Genomic DNA, 18,212 nt, shown 5'->3' with positions numbered 1-18,212 from the left:
CTGTCGTGGAATCAGCAATTACACTTTGCTTCTTGCTTTTCCAACTGACAGCCCCACCATTCAGAGTGAATACATATCCGGAGTTGGAACTTCTATCATCGACGTCAGATTGGAAATCTGCGTCTGTATAGCCTTCCACTCGCAACTCTGATGCTCCTCCATACACGAGGAACATGTCCTTAGTTCTTCTTAAGTACTTAAGGACCGTCTTGACAGCTCCCCAGTGTTCTGATCCTGGGTTAGATTGATATCGACTAGTAATGCTCACAGCATATGCAATATCAGGCCTTGTGCATATCATGGCATACATGAGACTTCCTATGGCTGAAGCATAAGGAATACAACTCATTTGCCGTATCTCTTCAGGAGTTTTAGGTTCCATGGATTTAGAAAGGTGAATTCCATGTCCAACAGGAAGAAAACCTTTCTTAGATTGTTCCATCTGGAACCTACTTAGCACCTTATCAATGTACATAGATTGGGATAATCCAATTAATTTTCTGGATCTATCACGATATAGCTTTATCCCAAGTACATAAGATGCATCTCCCAAATCTTTCATGTGGAAGGTTTTGGACAACCACACTTTTACAGAAGAAAGTACTGCAGTGTCATTCCCGAATAGTAATATGTCATCTACATATAACACTAGGAATACAACTGCATCCCCAACGACCTTTTGATAAACACAATTGTCGTCTTCGTTTTGAGTAAAACCAAACGTTTTGATCTCATTGTCGAAACGAATGTTCCAGCTCCTGGAGGCTTGCTTAAGTCCATAAATGGACCTTTGAAGCTTGCATACCTTAGTCTTTTCAGACTTGGACACGAAACCCTCGGGTTGAGTCATATAGAGCTCTTCCTCTAGGTAGCCGTTCAGAAAGGCCGTCTTCACGTCCATTTGCCATATCTCATAATCATGGTACGCAGCTATCGCAAGCAAAATCCGAATGGACTTAATCATGGCTACAGGAGAGAAAGTTTCTTCATAGTCAATCCCTTCTCTTTGCCTGTAACCCTTGGCTACTAGTCTAGCCTTATAAGTCTCCACGTTCCCATCAACGCCTATCTTCCTCTTGAAGACCCATTTGTTTCCAACAGGTACAATACCTTCTGGAGGATCTACAAGAGTCCAGACCTGATTTTGATACATGGAATCCATCTCGGATTTCATGGCCTCTTGCCATCTCTTTGAATCAATGTCGGACATTGCTTCAGTGTAGTCTCTAGGGTCCTCCTTTGTTTCATTGTCACCTAGAAGGTACAATTCATCAAAGTCATTGTCTAAGCCATACCTCTTAGGTGGCTTACTAACCCGTTCAGATCTACGTGGAGCTAGGGGTTCAGGAACAGGGTTGACAATATGTCGAGTGCTTGTTTGTGGTTCATTATTAATCTCATTAATTTCCATCTGTTTGCTTACAGTTCCTTTGAGAACAAATTGTTCTTCAAGAAACATTGCATTTCTGGCGACAAAGACTTTCTGGTCGTCAGGATGGTAGAACTCATATCCCATAGTTTCTTTAGGATATCCCACAAAATAACATCTTACTGACCTCGCTTCAAGCTTAGTAGCTTCAAGCTTCTTGACATATGCTTCACAACCCCAAATCTTAACATGTTTAAGACTTGGCTTTCTTCCATGCCATATCTCATAGGGCGTTTGTGGAACTGACTTGGAAGGTACTCTATTAAGCAAGTAAGCTGCTGTATATAGAGCGTATCCCCAGAATGTTACTGGTAGATCAGCAGAACTCATCATAGAACGAACCATGTTCATCAAGGTTCGATTTCTCCTTTCAGAAACTCCATTGAGTTGTGGAGTTCCCGGTGGAGTCCACTGTGATATTATTCCACACTCTTTGAGGTAATCTAGGAACTCGTTACTCAGATATTCACCCCCTCGATCCGATCTTAGGATCTTTATCTGTTTCCCAGTTTGCTTCTCAACTTCATTCTTGAATTCTTTGAACCTTTCAAAGGATTCTGACTTGTACTTCATAAGATACACATAGCCAAACCGAGAGTGATCGTCGGTGAATGTGATATAGTAGGAGAAGCCTCCTCTCGACGTAGTAGACATAGGTCCACATACATCAGTGTGGATTAACCCTAGGATTTCAGTGGCACGCTCTCCTTTTCCAGTAAATGGAGATTTGGTCATTTTCCCTTTCAAGCAACATTCACAAGTACCCATCCGGTCATCACCTAATGGGCGGAAATATCCGTCTTTCGACATCTTGCGAATCTTATCAAGGTTCACATGTCCAAGTTTAAGATGCCACATCTTTTCTTGGTTAACTTCTTCTCTAGCCCTTTTGGGTTTTGAGGTATTCCCGCTTTCAATACAGTGCAACCCACTATTCGTCTCTAGGTGAAAAAGTCCCTCTATCATATTACCATGAGAGATAATACGACCGTTCAAGTATAAAGTGCAACTCATTTTGTCAAACAATACTGAGTGCCCATCTCGTAAAAGCTTAGAGATGGAAATCAAATTCTTTATACATGAAGGAAAATATAAACAATTTTTAAGTTCCAGGACTTCCCCAGAGGGTAGGTTAAGCATGTAGGTGCCTATTGCTTTTGCTGAGATTTTAGTGCCGTTCCCAACTCGCACAACCATCTCATTATTGCGCAGTGATTTGCTCCCCACTAGTCCCTGCATCGTATTACAGATATGTTGACTAGCGCCTGAATCAAATATCCAGGAACTGGAGCTCACTGTAAAAGCACTCTCTATGACAGAAATAGTCTCTTCAAAAGTTCGTGTCATAAGGCTCGCAACGCGCACCCTGTATTTCTTCTTCCAACGTTCATCCTTTCCACAATGAAAGCATGTTCCTTTGGATTTCTTTGCCTTCTTCTTATGCAACCTTTTCCTTATGTTTGCAATCTCACTCCCACTGTCCATTTTGAAACCTTTTTCAAATCTACAGCACATGTCAATCATCTCTTTCAAAGAATGATTCAATCTATTCACTTTATAGTTTACAATAAACTTAGTGAAATCATCCGAGAGAGATGCAAGGAAAAAGTCTTGGGCCATTTTCCCATCGATGGAAGTTCCTAAACTTTTAAGATCTTTAAATATCTTTTCCATCTTTTGTCCATGTTTATGGACCGATGTCCCCATTGCCATTTTGGCATTCATTAGACTACAAACATTTGAGAATCGTACATTACTAGTCTCAATGTCATGCATCTTATGCAAACTTTCAACCATGGCACAAGAAGTGTCCATGTGCTTATGTAGCTTCATAAGCTCCTCACTAAGTGAAGTAAGGATCAAGCATTTGGCTTGTAAGTCATCCTCATAGTGTCTAACATAATTTTGACACTCCTCCTTTGAAGCTAATTTCGTAGGAGGTACACGAGGAGGGGATTGCTTAAGCACATACAATATGTCTTTAACCTTTGAGACATTCTCAATGTGGCGATACCAAGCAAGGAAACGTTGGCCCTTAAGGCCCCTTTTGTCAAGTATAATGGTGGGTATAATTTTAGGCATGTCGTTCACTACATAACATAACAGAAATCGTATTAGATTGTTTGTTTAAAGCTATTTGATTGGGTCTTTGAATCAAATAGTACCACCCACTATTTTTGGCAAATTCCACATCCCTCAATAGAATTCGAGAGTTATATTGAACTCTTAGCGGGTTATGGGAGACTCACCATTACCAAGCCCACCTCACGATGATACGATATTGGTTAGCAAAAATAATGATGAGAGAATAACGCATTATTCATTTACAACTTTTGTAATTACCCATCCGTTTGGCCTCTAGAGAATGTTGCCTCACGATGATACGATATCGGCACCATTGCACTTAGTTAAGTTATTCCCACCATGCTTAGTTCATGAAGGGGTTCAAGAATAGCCTCACAATGATATGATATCGGCTATCCTCGTTGCCTACACTCACCTCATCATATGTTTATGGACTCCTCCTGGATGTAAGCACATACTTTGTACTCCCCCATGATAGGGTGAAGCCGGTGCATGAGTCACAAACGATTGGAGCCCACCATGGTGGAAGGCCTACGAAGAGATGTTCAAAACATCTCTCGCTTATCAACTTAATATTCGTTTGTCGAGGGAGTAGTTTTGGGCTACATCAAAACATTTTAATCACATTAAAAGAACTTGGGCCTCTCACAACTATTGGTCCAAGTTAATATGAATTAGTAGCATATAATACTCCCACTATTTCGTTGAAACAAGCGAGACTATATGGAACTACTAACGAATGCATTGCATCCTCATATGGACTATATAGTCATATTAGGTTTTAGGATGATTATGAACCGTTTGATTTGATCCAACACGAGCCTTGTGTTGGACCTTGGGTTTAAGGTAGATAGTTGTTGATTTTAGTTACGCGTTTAATCTAATTAAACCGTTATTTCCTATTGGGCGTTGGACCCAACTATTCCATTTTGCATACATATAAACAAAAAGGAATACATGAAATAATAATAAGGGCTTATGCCCTTTTACAACATAAATCAAATGATGGACTTATGTCCATTTACAACAATTGAATTAATCAAATTACATTCAAACCTATACTACTAAAAACCCAAACATTCATAATGTATATCGGCCAATCACATAGCTCAATTATCGTGGCCTTTGGTTCATAATCACCCTTTTCTCAATTAATCACATTAACTAAGAAAGCAACTTAAACAATTGGTTTTTGGATCCATAGAATTGATTTAAATGGAACTAAATGAAATGAAAATCCAATTCTCATTAAAGAGACAAAACAATTTTGTTCTCATTTTATTTGGGCCAAAAGGAAACTATGACCACAACAATTGGGCCATAATGCAAATACAAAAACTTTTGGGGTCACTTTGTATAAACACAATAGTCCACAACTTCATGTAAATACAACTAGAGCCCAAAATTTCATTAATGTAAAAACATCATTAAAGGATCAAAACAATTTGTCCTTTAGCGTTTTAGGACCTTAACGTAAAAACGTAAACTTTTGGGCCAAAATGCAAAAAACACAAAATTTTCACAACTTTATGTAATTGCACAAAAGACCCAAAAAACACCCCACTTGAGGGGTGGCCGGCCAAGGGAGTGTGTGAACAAGTGTGAAAGGGTTTTAGTGCATGCATGTGCAATATGCAAGTTGATTTTGGTGGGTGAGGTGAAATTGATGGTTTGTAAGAAAATGTTTTGTAAAAACATTAATGAGTTTAGACAAACATTAAAGATATTTGTCTAACATTAAAACCAAAATTAATGCTTCACCAATATCCATCACCCATCAAAATTAAACCAAAACTTTATGAAAAACATAAAACTTTTGAATCAAAACTTCAAACCTTTTTGTTCTTGGCAAGAACTTCAAGAACAATGAAGAACACCATGAAAACTCATAATAGTTCCATGGATGTTTTCATTCACCAAAACTCAAATTTTCACCTCTCAAAAGAGGGCTAATATCCTAGGGTACTTAGGGGTTCCAAAAGTCACCTTAAAACCATTTTAACAAGACAAACATGAACCCAAAAAGTCACCCTAAGGATTTGGCCGAATTTCCCAAAACACATGGCACCAAATTTTAGTTCCAATATTCATGCTTAAATGAAATACATCTACAACATTTGAGATGCTAAATTTTCTAGCAAAATTTATATATTCAAAAGCAAGAACAAAGCTTGTAACATTTACAACATTTAAATCACAAAATATGAACATCACAAAACCCAAAAGGATTCACCATACACTAGGCCTAGGCTCTGATACCACTTGAAGGAAAAATTTTGTCCTAGCTAAGAACAAGTATGAACATTTGAATACACATGCAAGCTATTAACACTTTAAAGTAGGCATGCACCCAAAAACAATTCATAAAACCCATGACTTTCAAAGCCTAGTATATGGTGAACCAAAATTAACTCTTTAACAACATTAAAGAGAAGTAAAGATTTAGTGATTCTTTACCCTTGAAGCTCATCCTTGTTTACACAAGGGATTCACCCAAGTGGAGGGCCTTCAAGTCACCTCCAAGCTCCTTGAATCCTCCTTGTGTTTTCCTCCCTTTAGTGCTCCTTTGATGATTTGAGGAAAAAGGATTTGTTCTCCAAAACACCAAAAGCTTGATGTCTCTAAGTCTCTTCACCAAGGTTGTATCTTGTGAAGATGATATGGATGACTAAGGAAAGAAGAGATTGCTAGATGTCCCTCCCCTTAGTGGCCGGCCTCCTTAGAAGAAAATGGAGAAAATATTTCACCCAATTTCAACAAGAAGAACCCTTAGTAGAAAATAGTTATAAAGTTGCTTTTATAACCTTTTCTTTGGTGAGTGGCAAACTTGTAATTAAGCAAACTTTGCCAATCCACCCTTATGGCCGGCCATCCTTTGTTATTGGGCTAATTTGCCCATTTTGTTTTAGTTGTCATACAACTTGAACATAATGGGCCTTTTGGACCAAAACGCTTTTGGGCCCCGAAACCCAAAACCAACATATAAGCCCAATACGAACCTTTCGTAAAATTAATTAACTAATTAATTAATCTTGACCATTCTTCAATTAAACCATTTAATTGCTTATCCATTTCATATAATTTCTTCACATACATCCTTACTCGGTGTACGATCCATTAGGTTCTATTTAGCGAGGCAGTGGGCGATGTTACTCTTAACGATCGATTGTGAATTGAAACCACATTTCAATTCTCCCTTTTTGTTGATTAGTGTTTGCTAACCATTAGGGCTTCCACAAACCATGAGTGACGCCTAGCAGCATATCATGATTACCCAAGCTAAGTAGAATTGGTTGGAGAACCTATCCAGTTACAACTACAATGCAATACGATCCTTCTCTAATACAATACTCTTAATCACATTGTTTAAGTGATAGTTTGTTTCATGTCTACTATCCAATGTGATACTTTCCTATATGATTCCCTTGAATATGATTTGGAACAAACTTCCTAAGTCATATTCATTTGCTTTGGCCAAAGACTTTAGAATCATATCTTAGAGTATTCTCCCTCCACCATGGAAGGTTAGAGATCCCTTGTTGTGCATTCATATGCCTACATGACTAGATAGCTTGACCCCAACAATGTCGTGGACACTCCAAAGGAATGCCGTTGACAGGATCAAAGATCAAGGACCTAATCATTAGACATCGATGATGCCTCAGGTCAAAGGACTACTTTGCATATTGCAACCTTAGAGTTCATACATGACATGTATGTTCGAACTCTCTTTTGATCGTCGTTCAGTGAACTCGAGTACTCTTTCGAGCACCTATGTGTTTGTCTTAGTGTCCAACACCAAATGACTTGAGACTAGTTATACTCACGATTGAGTCAACATAACACATACTAGCCTTAGCGGATTGTCAATGCCCAATTAGCAATCCTATGGCTAGGAACGTTTTAGGAATGAACATAAGAGAAAGGTCTCGATAATCTAACTCATTAGATCACTTATCTCTTAGAACAAATACATTCCTTGGATTCCCTTATTGCTTAAACACATGATACAATAAATAGTGATTAACAATAAGATTTGCCCTTCATTAAACATATAAAAGTTTAATACAATAAGTATTCCAAAAAGCTATTACATCAAATGAGTGGCTTTGTGGGCATACTTCCAACATATTATATATTTTCATTCAAGTTGTTGATATCCAATTTGGTCAGATGAGGTGATAAAATAATTATATAATGTAAATGGTGCAGTCGGTGTACAGACTTTGCCACGTTTTATGGTAGTGATCTTATAGTGATCAAAGTAATGATAAACAGAAAGTGTTATGTTGTGACCTTCGCTAGATTGCTCCGGTCACTAGTGTGGTTAAGTATGCAAATGGATAGAGACAGGGAAGCAAACACAAGATGTATGTGGTTCACCCAGATTGGCTACATCCACAGAGTAGAGGAGTTCTTATTAATTGTGAAGGGTTTACACAAATACATAGGTTCAAGCTCTCCTTTAGTAAGTACTAGTGAATGATTTAGTACAAATGACATTTGGAAATATTGTGGGAGAATGATCTCCTTTTATAGAAGAGTTTCTAGCTTTGTTCTGACATTGACACGTGTCGTGTTATGATTGGCTTCTGATGTTGACACATGTTGCGCTGTGATTGGCTTCTGATGTCGACACATGTCGCACTGTAATTGGCCTCCTAGTTGGAGGGAAACTCTTCTGTGTCCTTGACGGTATAACGTTGATTGGTGCTCAGTAGTTTTGGGATTGGTCAAATATGGTACAAATAAGAAGATTACCTTATGAAACGGCTCGATTTGGGGTTCGGCTTTCTTTGTTATTTTTGTTTGTTTAGCTTTTGCAGATTTAATGTACAATTCTTTTGAGAAGGGTGACAATACAAGTTTCTTCTTACTTTTGTGAGTTCTGTTCATATTTAAACATTACTTTATCTTATATTGCACTTTTATTTGGGATTTTCAATTGAAGTTTTATTTTGTGGAAATCTATTAACTTTTCTTTCATCTCTCCCTACTGTATCTGCAGGGATGAATGAACGATAAAAGATGTAAGCATTTGGGCTATTGGAGGCTGAAGATTAAGTCTTTGATTATATATAAGTTTTGTTATAATTTTATATGTACTGCATTCTGGGCTAGATATGTACTTCTTCCTCTTTCATGTATTCCCTATAAACATTGTAAATCAAAGATTTAACATTAGTAAAGAAATTTATTTCCTTAACTGGTACTAGAGTAAATGTTTCAATGCATTCAAGAAAAATATCTAGAATATATGTATACACAATTCAATGACGTCGGGGCCCTGTGGTTGCGATGATGACGAGGCCCTAGTAGCGCGTTGACGAGCCTGCCCCATCCCCTGACAATTTTTCCTTGGACTCCGCCCGAGGGTCGCATCAAAGGTCTCAGTCAAGAACTGAAACCCCATATCCTTGGGCCGAGCCATGGACTCGATAGGATTGTTCGGGGGAAGCTGGGAGGCAGAATCTTGAAGGATGGTCTGGCTCATCTCCACCATCGTCGACTATGACAATGAGATAGAAGTGGATTGGTAAGAATTAATATTAAATTAAAATTTGTAATTTTTGGAAAGGTAAAATAGGAAATTGAAAAGAAGTACTTATGTGTAGCTGCTCGGCAAGCTCATCCCCTTGCCCAACATAAACGTCCTTAGAGACGTCTATCTCGGGGAATTTAGAACCCCCTGTAATAAAAGCAACAAAAAAACATAAAGAGAACGGAAAATAAATTCAATATTTGTAAGAAATTGGAAGTGCAAATATTAAACTCTCATTACCTGTTGTCGTGCCTCCATCCTATAGGAGAAGGGTCTCGAACCAAAATGGTGGAGCAAAGTTTTTCTCCTGGTTAATCTTGTTCGCCTTCGCCTACTTCTGTTAACATAAATTAAACATATTAGTGTAATATTTGAAGACAATGAAACAAACTCATAACCAAAAGTAGGAATAATTTTTAAAGCAATTAAAATTAAATAAGTAATACATATAAAAACATACCATATAGGCAGGCTCCTGAAAATGGCCGCAAAGCCATGCCCACTCGTTCGGCCAATCTTCCAACTCCAACAGGCAACCCTTCTCTAGAGCGACCTCAAGATCATCAAACAACTCATAATGTTTGTAGAGGTTGCTCTTCCACTACTTGTACCACTCGTAAAACAACCTTTCCAGGTAGCTATCATCGACTCGTTTATGTCGTCAAAATTGTAGTTTGTCTACAATTTACTGAGTATTAAATTAAAATAAAAAAAATCAAAATAAAAATTGAAGTCAAAGTTGAAAAAGGAAAAAAAATTGATATAAAAATGTGAACTTGATATATAATTGAATAAAACAAAGTTAGGAACTTACCGATAAACAATTGCGAACTAGGTTCTTCATCTTCGTCAGGATCTCTCGCCACAATTTCCACAACATAGGGCACTCGGTCCTAACAACATGTCCCACGTTATGGGCCAATGCACTATGTTGCTCCGCTGTAGGTGCAACCCGATGCCTCTCGTCATATCCTGTTGTCACCCGGGATACCTGGCTCGTCTTTAACTATCGGTAATGTCCCTAGGTGTTTTTCTTAGCTGCAAAACAACAAAACAAACATCAAAATATTAAGTTAAATCTAAAACGTACACAAGCTAGCAACATTGTGAACAATTTTTAAGGAAAGAAAAATCTAAAACGCATCTTTTTTAAGATAAAAATCAAGTTTTGTAAATATACTTAACTAGTCGTTTAGCTAGGTTTAGATTTTTCTTCTCCATTTCTTTTGTTTAAGTAGAAAACAACTGCATTTGAATTAGCTAAATTAAATGGATTTTATTATTTTACCTAGGTAGGGGCATAGGATATGGATGTCATGTTGGGAGTCCGGGCAAGCCGGTGAGTATGACATGCACTAGGAGGAAGTGCCACCGAAGACGTCAATGATGCCGGCGCCTGTGCCACATCGGGTCCTCCTGATGCAACCATGGGAGGGTCCACTATTGCTGGAGCGGTCCTTGCAGTAGGAGGTGGTGGAGGAGGTACGAGGGACCCATTGCTCGCAACCCTCTGAGTAAATATAAGGTGAGACATCTACAAAATTATAAGAGAAATAAAATGAAAATTTAAAATTTAACTATTATAGGTAAGAAAATTTAAAACTAAATGTGTAATTACAAAATAACATTATATAACATGAAGGTACAAATTTAAATTAATCCACTACAACCGTAACCTATTCTCCTATAACCCTAACCTAATCACGCCACTAAAAACCATCCCCAACCTTAATTTGATTATATAACTATAATTTTGAAAATTAAACTAAATATAATTTTAATTATATAACTATAATTTAATTATCCAACATTCCCCTTGTTTGTACCATACTTGACCAATCCCAAAACAACTGAGCACCGGTCAACGTTATACAGTCTAGGACCCATAAGAGTTTCCCTCTAACCAAGAGGCCAATCACAGCGCGACACGTGTCGACATAAGAAGCCAATCATAGCGCGACACGTGTCAACATCAGAAGCCAATCACAACACGACACGTGTCAATGTCAGAATGAAACTAGAAACTCTCTTCTATAAATAGAGATCATTCTTTCACAATATTTCCTAATGTCATTTGTACTACATCATTCACTAGTACTCACTAAAGGAGAGCTTGAACCTATGTACTTGTGTAAACCCTTCACAATTAATGAGAACTCCTCTACTCCGTGGAAGTAGCCAATCTGGGTGAACCACGTACATCTTGTGTTTGCTTCCCTATCCCTATCTATTTACATACTTATCCACACTAGTGATCGGAGCAATCTAGCAAAGGTCACAACCTTAACATTTTCTGTTGTACCTAAGTCCTCACTGATTTTGTGCATCAACATTTGGTGCCGTCTGTGGAAACAACACTTATTCCCACTATCTTCAGCTTTGTCAAGCTGGTTTCCACCATTCGTATACTCTCTTTTGACCAGGCATCCCTCTCCAACATGAGGATCGAAGAAAGCCACAACACACAGAATGACACCCCTCTTGCACCTAGTGCGAAGCAACGAAAGAAGGAAGGAAAGAGGGTTGCTCTTCAAGCTAAAGTCGATGAGCTAGAAGCTCAAAACAACAAGATAGCAATGAAGAATGAGGTCCTCCAGGAGCAGTATGAGAAGCTCTTTGAGACACCCCATGACTCTATGCGTACTCAAACACGTGAGCTTGTTGCCCCTGTGGACATTAACCATCATCTAGGTCCCCCCAACACGGAGGGTCACCTTCATTCAACATGGGTATCTCTGATGAAGAGCAAGCTAATCATCAAAACATTGATCAACATGAAACTTCTCTCAACCCAGCTGCTTCGACCCGAAGCAGGAGAAATGGAGGAAGACACCTCCTTGCAAAAGGGTTGGAAGGATCGAAAGCCATTTATCGTGACTGCCGAGACTTCCTAAAGCAACATCGAGAGAATCCCCTTCACATATGATCGAAGATCAATGACCCAAGGGTTTCTAAAAGACTCGGTCCCCTCCCACGACCTAGGCCAGCTACCAATCTAGGGAAGGAACGACATGTCTTAGAGGAACATGAAGGTACAGGGGACTCTGAGTATTCCGACAGACTCGCCCTAGAAGTCAGTACGGCGAGTCCAAGGAAAAATCACACGCCCTTGCTCAAACTTTCCTACTTCCAAGAGGTGATGGAGACTTATGAAAGAAAATCCCAGTGGTATATGACTCCACTCAAGACCCCTTTGTCCTACAGCTTCTTGAGGAAGTAAACAAGTTGAAGGCCGAACGTCAGGGCGAGATACCTGACTGGAACCAACCCAAGCCTGGCCTTCTCACAAGGAGGATCCTCGACACCTCCTTTCAAGCAAAGACAAAACAAAAACTTAGTTTACAACTCTATGCTGGAAGGGAAGACCCAATTGAATGCATTAACCTCTTTGAGTCCACCATGGCATATCGGATGCACACCGACGAAGAGTGATGTCTTCTCTTCCCCTCCACCCTTTCTGGCGGAGCTCTAAACTAGTATTGCCGTCTTCCACCTGAGACAGTAGACTCATTTGAGGAACTGAGGAAACTGTTTGTCTCTCAACACATCTTCCAGACCGATCGCTTGCATTCTGTAGATAACTTGTACACTATTCGCCAGAAGCCGGACGAGTCACTACGAGAGTATGCTGGTCGTTTCAGCCATGAGTATTCTCGCTGCGGTGAGGCAAATGACAAGACCGCCCTCAAGGCCTTCACGGCAGGCCTACGTGATTGTTTCTTCAAGTACATGATCAATGCCAACACTTGGAAGACTTACTCTAAGGTGATGGCATAGGCTTACATCCATGCCTCCATCGAGACAAGGATATATCAAGGGAAACCCCCCACAACCACCCCTTACTTAATACTTTGCCAAGTCAACAGACATATCAATCTCAGGGCAAAAGGAACGATTTCCATCCTCACCAGTCTCATTTTAGTAAAAGGAGTAAGAGACACTACCGCGATAACCAAGGGTATCGCCATGATAATCCCCAACCCCAGGCAGTTAACACAGTGGGTCAAGCACGTGTTAGGATAGCCCTTACCCCGAGGTATGAGGCATACATACCTTTGAACACCACATGTATGACCATTTACCCCAGCATAGCACACTTGATACCAAAGCCAAAGCCGAAGCACCCGGATTACAAGCCCATGAAGAACACGGGCACGTTTTGCTGCTACCATGAGCATAATGGCCATGACGGCGAGAAGTGTATCACCATTCGTGATCATATTGAAGCTTTGGCACGTGAAGGAAAAATTGATTAATTCTTCCTTCACCCTCTAAGGGGTAACCGTAACTAACGCCAGGTAAATGTGATATATTCCATAAGCGGTGGCACACCCATATCTAAATCTTCCAACAGGGCCATGAAAAATAGTGAAAGAGCTTTAAGGTCTGGTCACCAAGTGTTTCACGTGGAAGACATCAGGGGAGGTAAGTATCAAAAGCCTAACTGGGATCCAAAATGTTTCTACCCTGAGGAAGAAAGAGGTATCATCTACCCTCACAACGACCCACTGTTAGACACGGGGGCTCGGTCAATATCATGTTTGCTGAAGCTTTCAGGGCACTTAATGTAGCTGAACACTTGCTTGACCGCTCGATTTCCCCTCTGATAAGCTTCTCTGGTGATATCGTGCAACCTTTGGGGAGCATACACTTACCTTTCACCATTGGAATAAGCCCTTAAACAGCTATCATTACCACTAACTACCTGGTGGTTGATTGCCCAATAGCATACAATGTCATCTTCGGACGTACATGCATCAATGATCTCAAGGCCATGGTATCCACACATATGTTGTTGATGAAATTTCCATCCCCCTATGGCAATGGTTACATCTGAGAAGATCAATTTAGTGCACGATCATGTTACAACACTTTGGTCAAGCAACAACACCTGCCTGTGCCCAAGGAAACCCTTTCTATACATGACCAAGTTATAAAAACCAGCCCAGACGAAGCCAACTTGGATCTTCACGGTGGCAACATTCAACCCAACGATCCTAGAGATGACTCTTTCACCCAGTAAGCACAACCCGCTGAAGAGTTGGAGAAGGTCTCTATCTCAAAAGATTATCAGGATCGCATGGTGAAGATTGGTACCACCTTGTCACCAGCCATTCGGTTGGCATTGATCTTTTTTTTGCAAGAGAACACTGAGGTCTTCGCCTGGTCATACGAGGACATGCCAGACATCTCTCCCGATATAATCTATCATCGCTTAAGTATTGACCCCAAGACCAAGCCAGTGAGACAAAAACGAAGATCTTATGACGTTGAACAGTACGAGGCAATGAAGGCAGAAGTTGAAAAACTCAAAGGTATAGGCTTCATCCGTGAAGTCAATTATCCAACGTTGGTAGCAAATGTTGTCCTTGTTAAGAAGAATCTGACCAAGGAAAGTCTCCTGCTTCAAAAGGTCTTGTGGAGAATGTGTGTCGATTACACCGACCTAAACAAAAGATGCCCGAATGATAGCTTTCTTCTTCCTCTCATAGACAGACTTATAGACTCTACGGCAGGGTGTGAACTCCTAAGCTTCATGGATGCTTACTCAGGATACAACCAAATCTTCATGAACCCTCCGGACCAAGAACACACAGCCTTCACTACTGACAGGGGACTATATTGCTATAAAGTCATGCCCTTCGGCCTAAAGAATGCAGGAGTGACTTATCAGAGACTGGTCAATTCAATGTTCGCCGAACAGATTGGGAAGAGCATGGAAGTTTACGTTGATGATATGCTAGTCAAGAGTAAACATGCTGACCAACACGTCACCAACCTATCTGAAAGTTTCACCATTCTGAAGAGGTATCGAATGAGGTTGAACCCCAATAAATGTGCCTTCGGCGTAGGCTCTGGCAAATTCTTGGGCTTCATGATAAACCAATGAGGCATTGAGGCTAATCTCGATAAGATCAAAGCAATTCTCGACATGAAGGAACCGCTAACTTCAAAAGACATCCAGAGCCTTACTGGCAAGGTGGCAGCCTTAACTAGGTTTATCTCTAAGGCCACTGACAGATGTGCTCCTTTCTTCAAAGCACTTAAGGGAAGTAAGAAGTACATTACATGGACTGATGAATGTGCTGAGGCATTCAAGAACCTCAAAGATTACATGAGTAAAACCCATTTGCTCTCCAAACCTGAAGTTGGTGACACTCTCATTATCTATCTGTCGGTATCGGCTTCAGCAGTAAGTTTCGTTCTCATTCGAAAGGATGGTAATGTCGAATGACCTGTCTACTACACTAACAAGGCCTTACAAGATGCGGAGACACGATACTCTAACATTGAGAAATTGGCTCTAGCATTAGTCATGTCTGCTCGAAAACTTCACCTTTACTTCCAAGCACACTCCATCATCATGTTTACCAATCATCCTCTTCTACAGATACTCCAAAGTCCTGACACTTCCGGGCGAATGATCAAATGGGAAACAGCATTGGGTGAGTTTGACATCTCATACCAACCAAAACCAGCTGAGAAGGGCCAAGTAGTGGCAGACTTCATCGTCGACTTCACATATCCTGTTGACATTGTTTCTATTCCTAAAGAAGTGGTTTCATTACCCTCGGAAGCTTAGAAAATAGAACCAACAACCCCAACATGGAGTTTATATGTTGATGGCTCGTCTAACCAATAAGGTTGTGAAGCAGGACTAGTCCTTACGACCCCTGACAAAGTGGCGATAGAGTATGCTCTTCGTTTCAAATTCAAGGCGTCGAACAATGAGACCGAATATGAAGCCCTCCTAGCAGGCTTACGTTTGGCCAAACACCTTGGGGTTAAACGAATTGATATCTTCAATGACTCCCAATTGGTGGTTAACTAGGTTACCAACAACTTTGACGCTAAGGATAACTCCATGGCAGCATATCTGGCACAAACAGAATTGTTGCTCAAGCACCTCCACTTCCAGATCACCCAAATTCCTCGAGCGGCAAACAGTCATGCAGATGCTTTGGCTCGCCTCACCTCAGCGGTGGAAGACAAGATTGGGAGAAAAATTTAGATCGAATTGTTGGCAGCACCAAGCATCATGGCTGCGGAAGTGTGCAACTTAAAACAAGGAGATAGTTGGATTACCCCGATTCATAGATTCCTTGCTCATGGCACCCTTCCAAATGACAAAGTCCAAGCTAAGCAGATTCAATACAAGGCTACCCATTACTTGATCATTAATGACCAACTCTACAAGCGGGGTTTTAACCTACCATACCTAAGATGCCTTATGCCTGCAGAAACGGAAACTGTCCTTTAGGAAATACATGGTGGAGTCTGCAGAGATCATGCTAGATCTCGATCCCTAGCACACAAGGCTTTTCGCCAAGGATATTATTGGCCAACACTCCACCAAGATGCCATCAGAATATCCCGCTCATGTGATAAGTGTTAACGCTACGCAACTATTCCTCACTCCCATCCCGAGCCGCTCACTCCTATGATCTGCCCTTGGCCCTTCGCCCAATGAGGACTTGATTTGATAGGCCCAATGCCTGTAGGGAAGGGCAAGGTTCGCTATGCAATCGTTGCAGTTGACTACTTCACAAAGTGGGCCGAAGTAGAACCCTTGGCAACCATTACTGAGGCAAAAATAGAAGACTTCGTATGGAAGAACATCCTTTGCAGATTCGGCATTCCTAATGCGATAGTCACTGACAACAGGCGACAATTCGACAACAATAAGTTCAGGATGTTCTGCTATAAGTTCAACATCAACTTATGTTTTGCCTCCCCAGCTCATCCCTAGTCTAATGGACAAGTTAAAGCCATCAATAAAATAATCAAGCGAACTTTGAAAACCAGCTTAGACAAGGCTAAAAGTTGTTGGCCATAATTTGTACCCCAAGTTCTTTGGTCATATCACACTTCGTATTGGACATCAACAGGAGAAACCCCATTCTCACTTACCTTTGGTACAGAGGCAGTTGTCCCAGTTGAGCTTGAGCAAGCAACGTTCCGAGTTCAGAACTACGTGCAAAGCGAAAATGACAAACAACTTCCCCTCAACTTAGATTTAGTCGAGGAACACAGAAACCAGGATCACTTAAGGAATGTCGCCTACAAGCAACGCATCTCCAACTACTATGACTCAAGGGTCAAACCTTGTTCTTTCAAAGTGGGGGATTGGGTATTGAAGAAAAGATTACATTGCAACAGAGTCCCGAGTGAAGGAACACTTAGTCTAAACTGGGATGGACCGTTTGAAGTTGTTGGCATCAGTTGCCCTGGCTCTTACAAGCTTAGAAGCTTCGATTGCAAGACCCTTGGCCATCTATGGAACGCTGATCACTTGAAGTACTATACAAGTAAACTCATATTGTACAAGTGTTAAGCTTCAGCCGTTCGGCATCCTATGTAACGAAGACTATTTGGCATGAATTCAATAAAGAGGTGATTTAGACAACTTGATTCGAATCCTCTTACATTCCTAGCAATGAAACACTCGGGTTCAAAGCATCAACATGAATGCTTCCAACATGAAACACAGCCTAAGTATATGTCAACAAGACTATACAAATAAACGAACAGCTTCACAGTATATTCGTTCAATCATACATTCCTACACATTCATACATAAGCCAAATGTGCTTTAAAAGTGTTCAACATATTTTGTGTCATTCGACACTTGTTACAATGTGCCTAGACACCTTGCCCTTATTCTCACCAACCAAGTGATGAAATGTGAAGAAGGAACTCATCTTCATGCCACCAACCAGGTGATGAAATGTACAACCCGTACTCTCCTTCATTTGGCAACTTGCCATTCATGCCACCAACCAGGTGAAGAAGGAACTCATCTTCATGCCACCAACCAGGTGATAAAATGTACAACCCATACTCTTCTTCATGCCACCAACCAGGTGATAAAATGTACAACCCGTACTCTAATATCATTTGGCAACTTGCCATTCATGCCACCAACCAGGTGATGAAATGTACAACCCGTACTCTAATATCATTTGGCAACTTGCCACTCATGCCACCAACCAGATAAAGAAGGAACTCATCTTCATGCCACCAACCAGGTGATGAAATGTACAACCTGTACTCTAATATCATTTGACAACTTACCATTCATGCCACCAACCAGGGGAAGAAGGAACTCACTTTCGTACCACCAACCAAGTGATGAAAGCAACTCACTATTCATTC

The 18,212-nt window shown here is 40.5% G+C and overlaps 1 long non-coding RNA gene across 1 annotated transcript; it reads right to left on the bottom strand.

The window, feature by feature from the left end:
* Nucleotides 1–9,125: 9,125 nt before the first annotated feature.
* LOC126616719 (uncharacterized) lies at nt 9,126–9,596 on the bottom strand. Its single transcript, XR_007621242.1, has 3 exons — nt 9,517–9,596; nt 9,297–9,393; nt 9,126–9,203 (listed from the first exon to the last, which is right to left on the bottom strand). It is a non-coding gene; the product is annotated as an uncharacterized LOC126616719 (long non-coding RNA).
* Nucleotides 9,597–18,212: the final 8,616 nt, after the last annotated feature.

Source organism: Malus sylvestris, chromosome 3 (assembly GCF_916048215.2).
Source record: "Malus sylvestris chromosome 3, drMalSylv7.2, whole genome shotgun sequence".
Lineage (NCBI taxonomy): Eukaryota > Viridiplantae > Streptophyta > Magnoliopsida > Rosales > Rosaceae > Malus > Malus sylvestris.
Note: the sequence above shows the minus strand (reverse complement) of the source record. Positions and strands in the feature narration are given on the sequence as shown.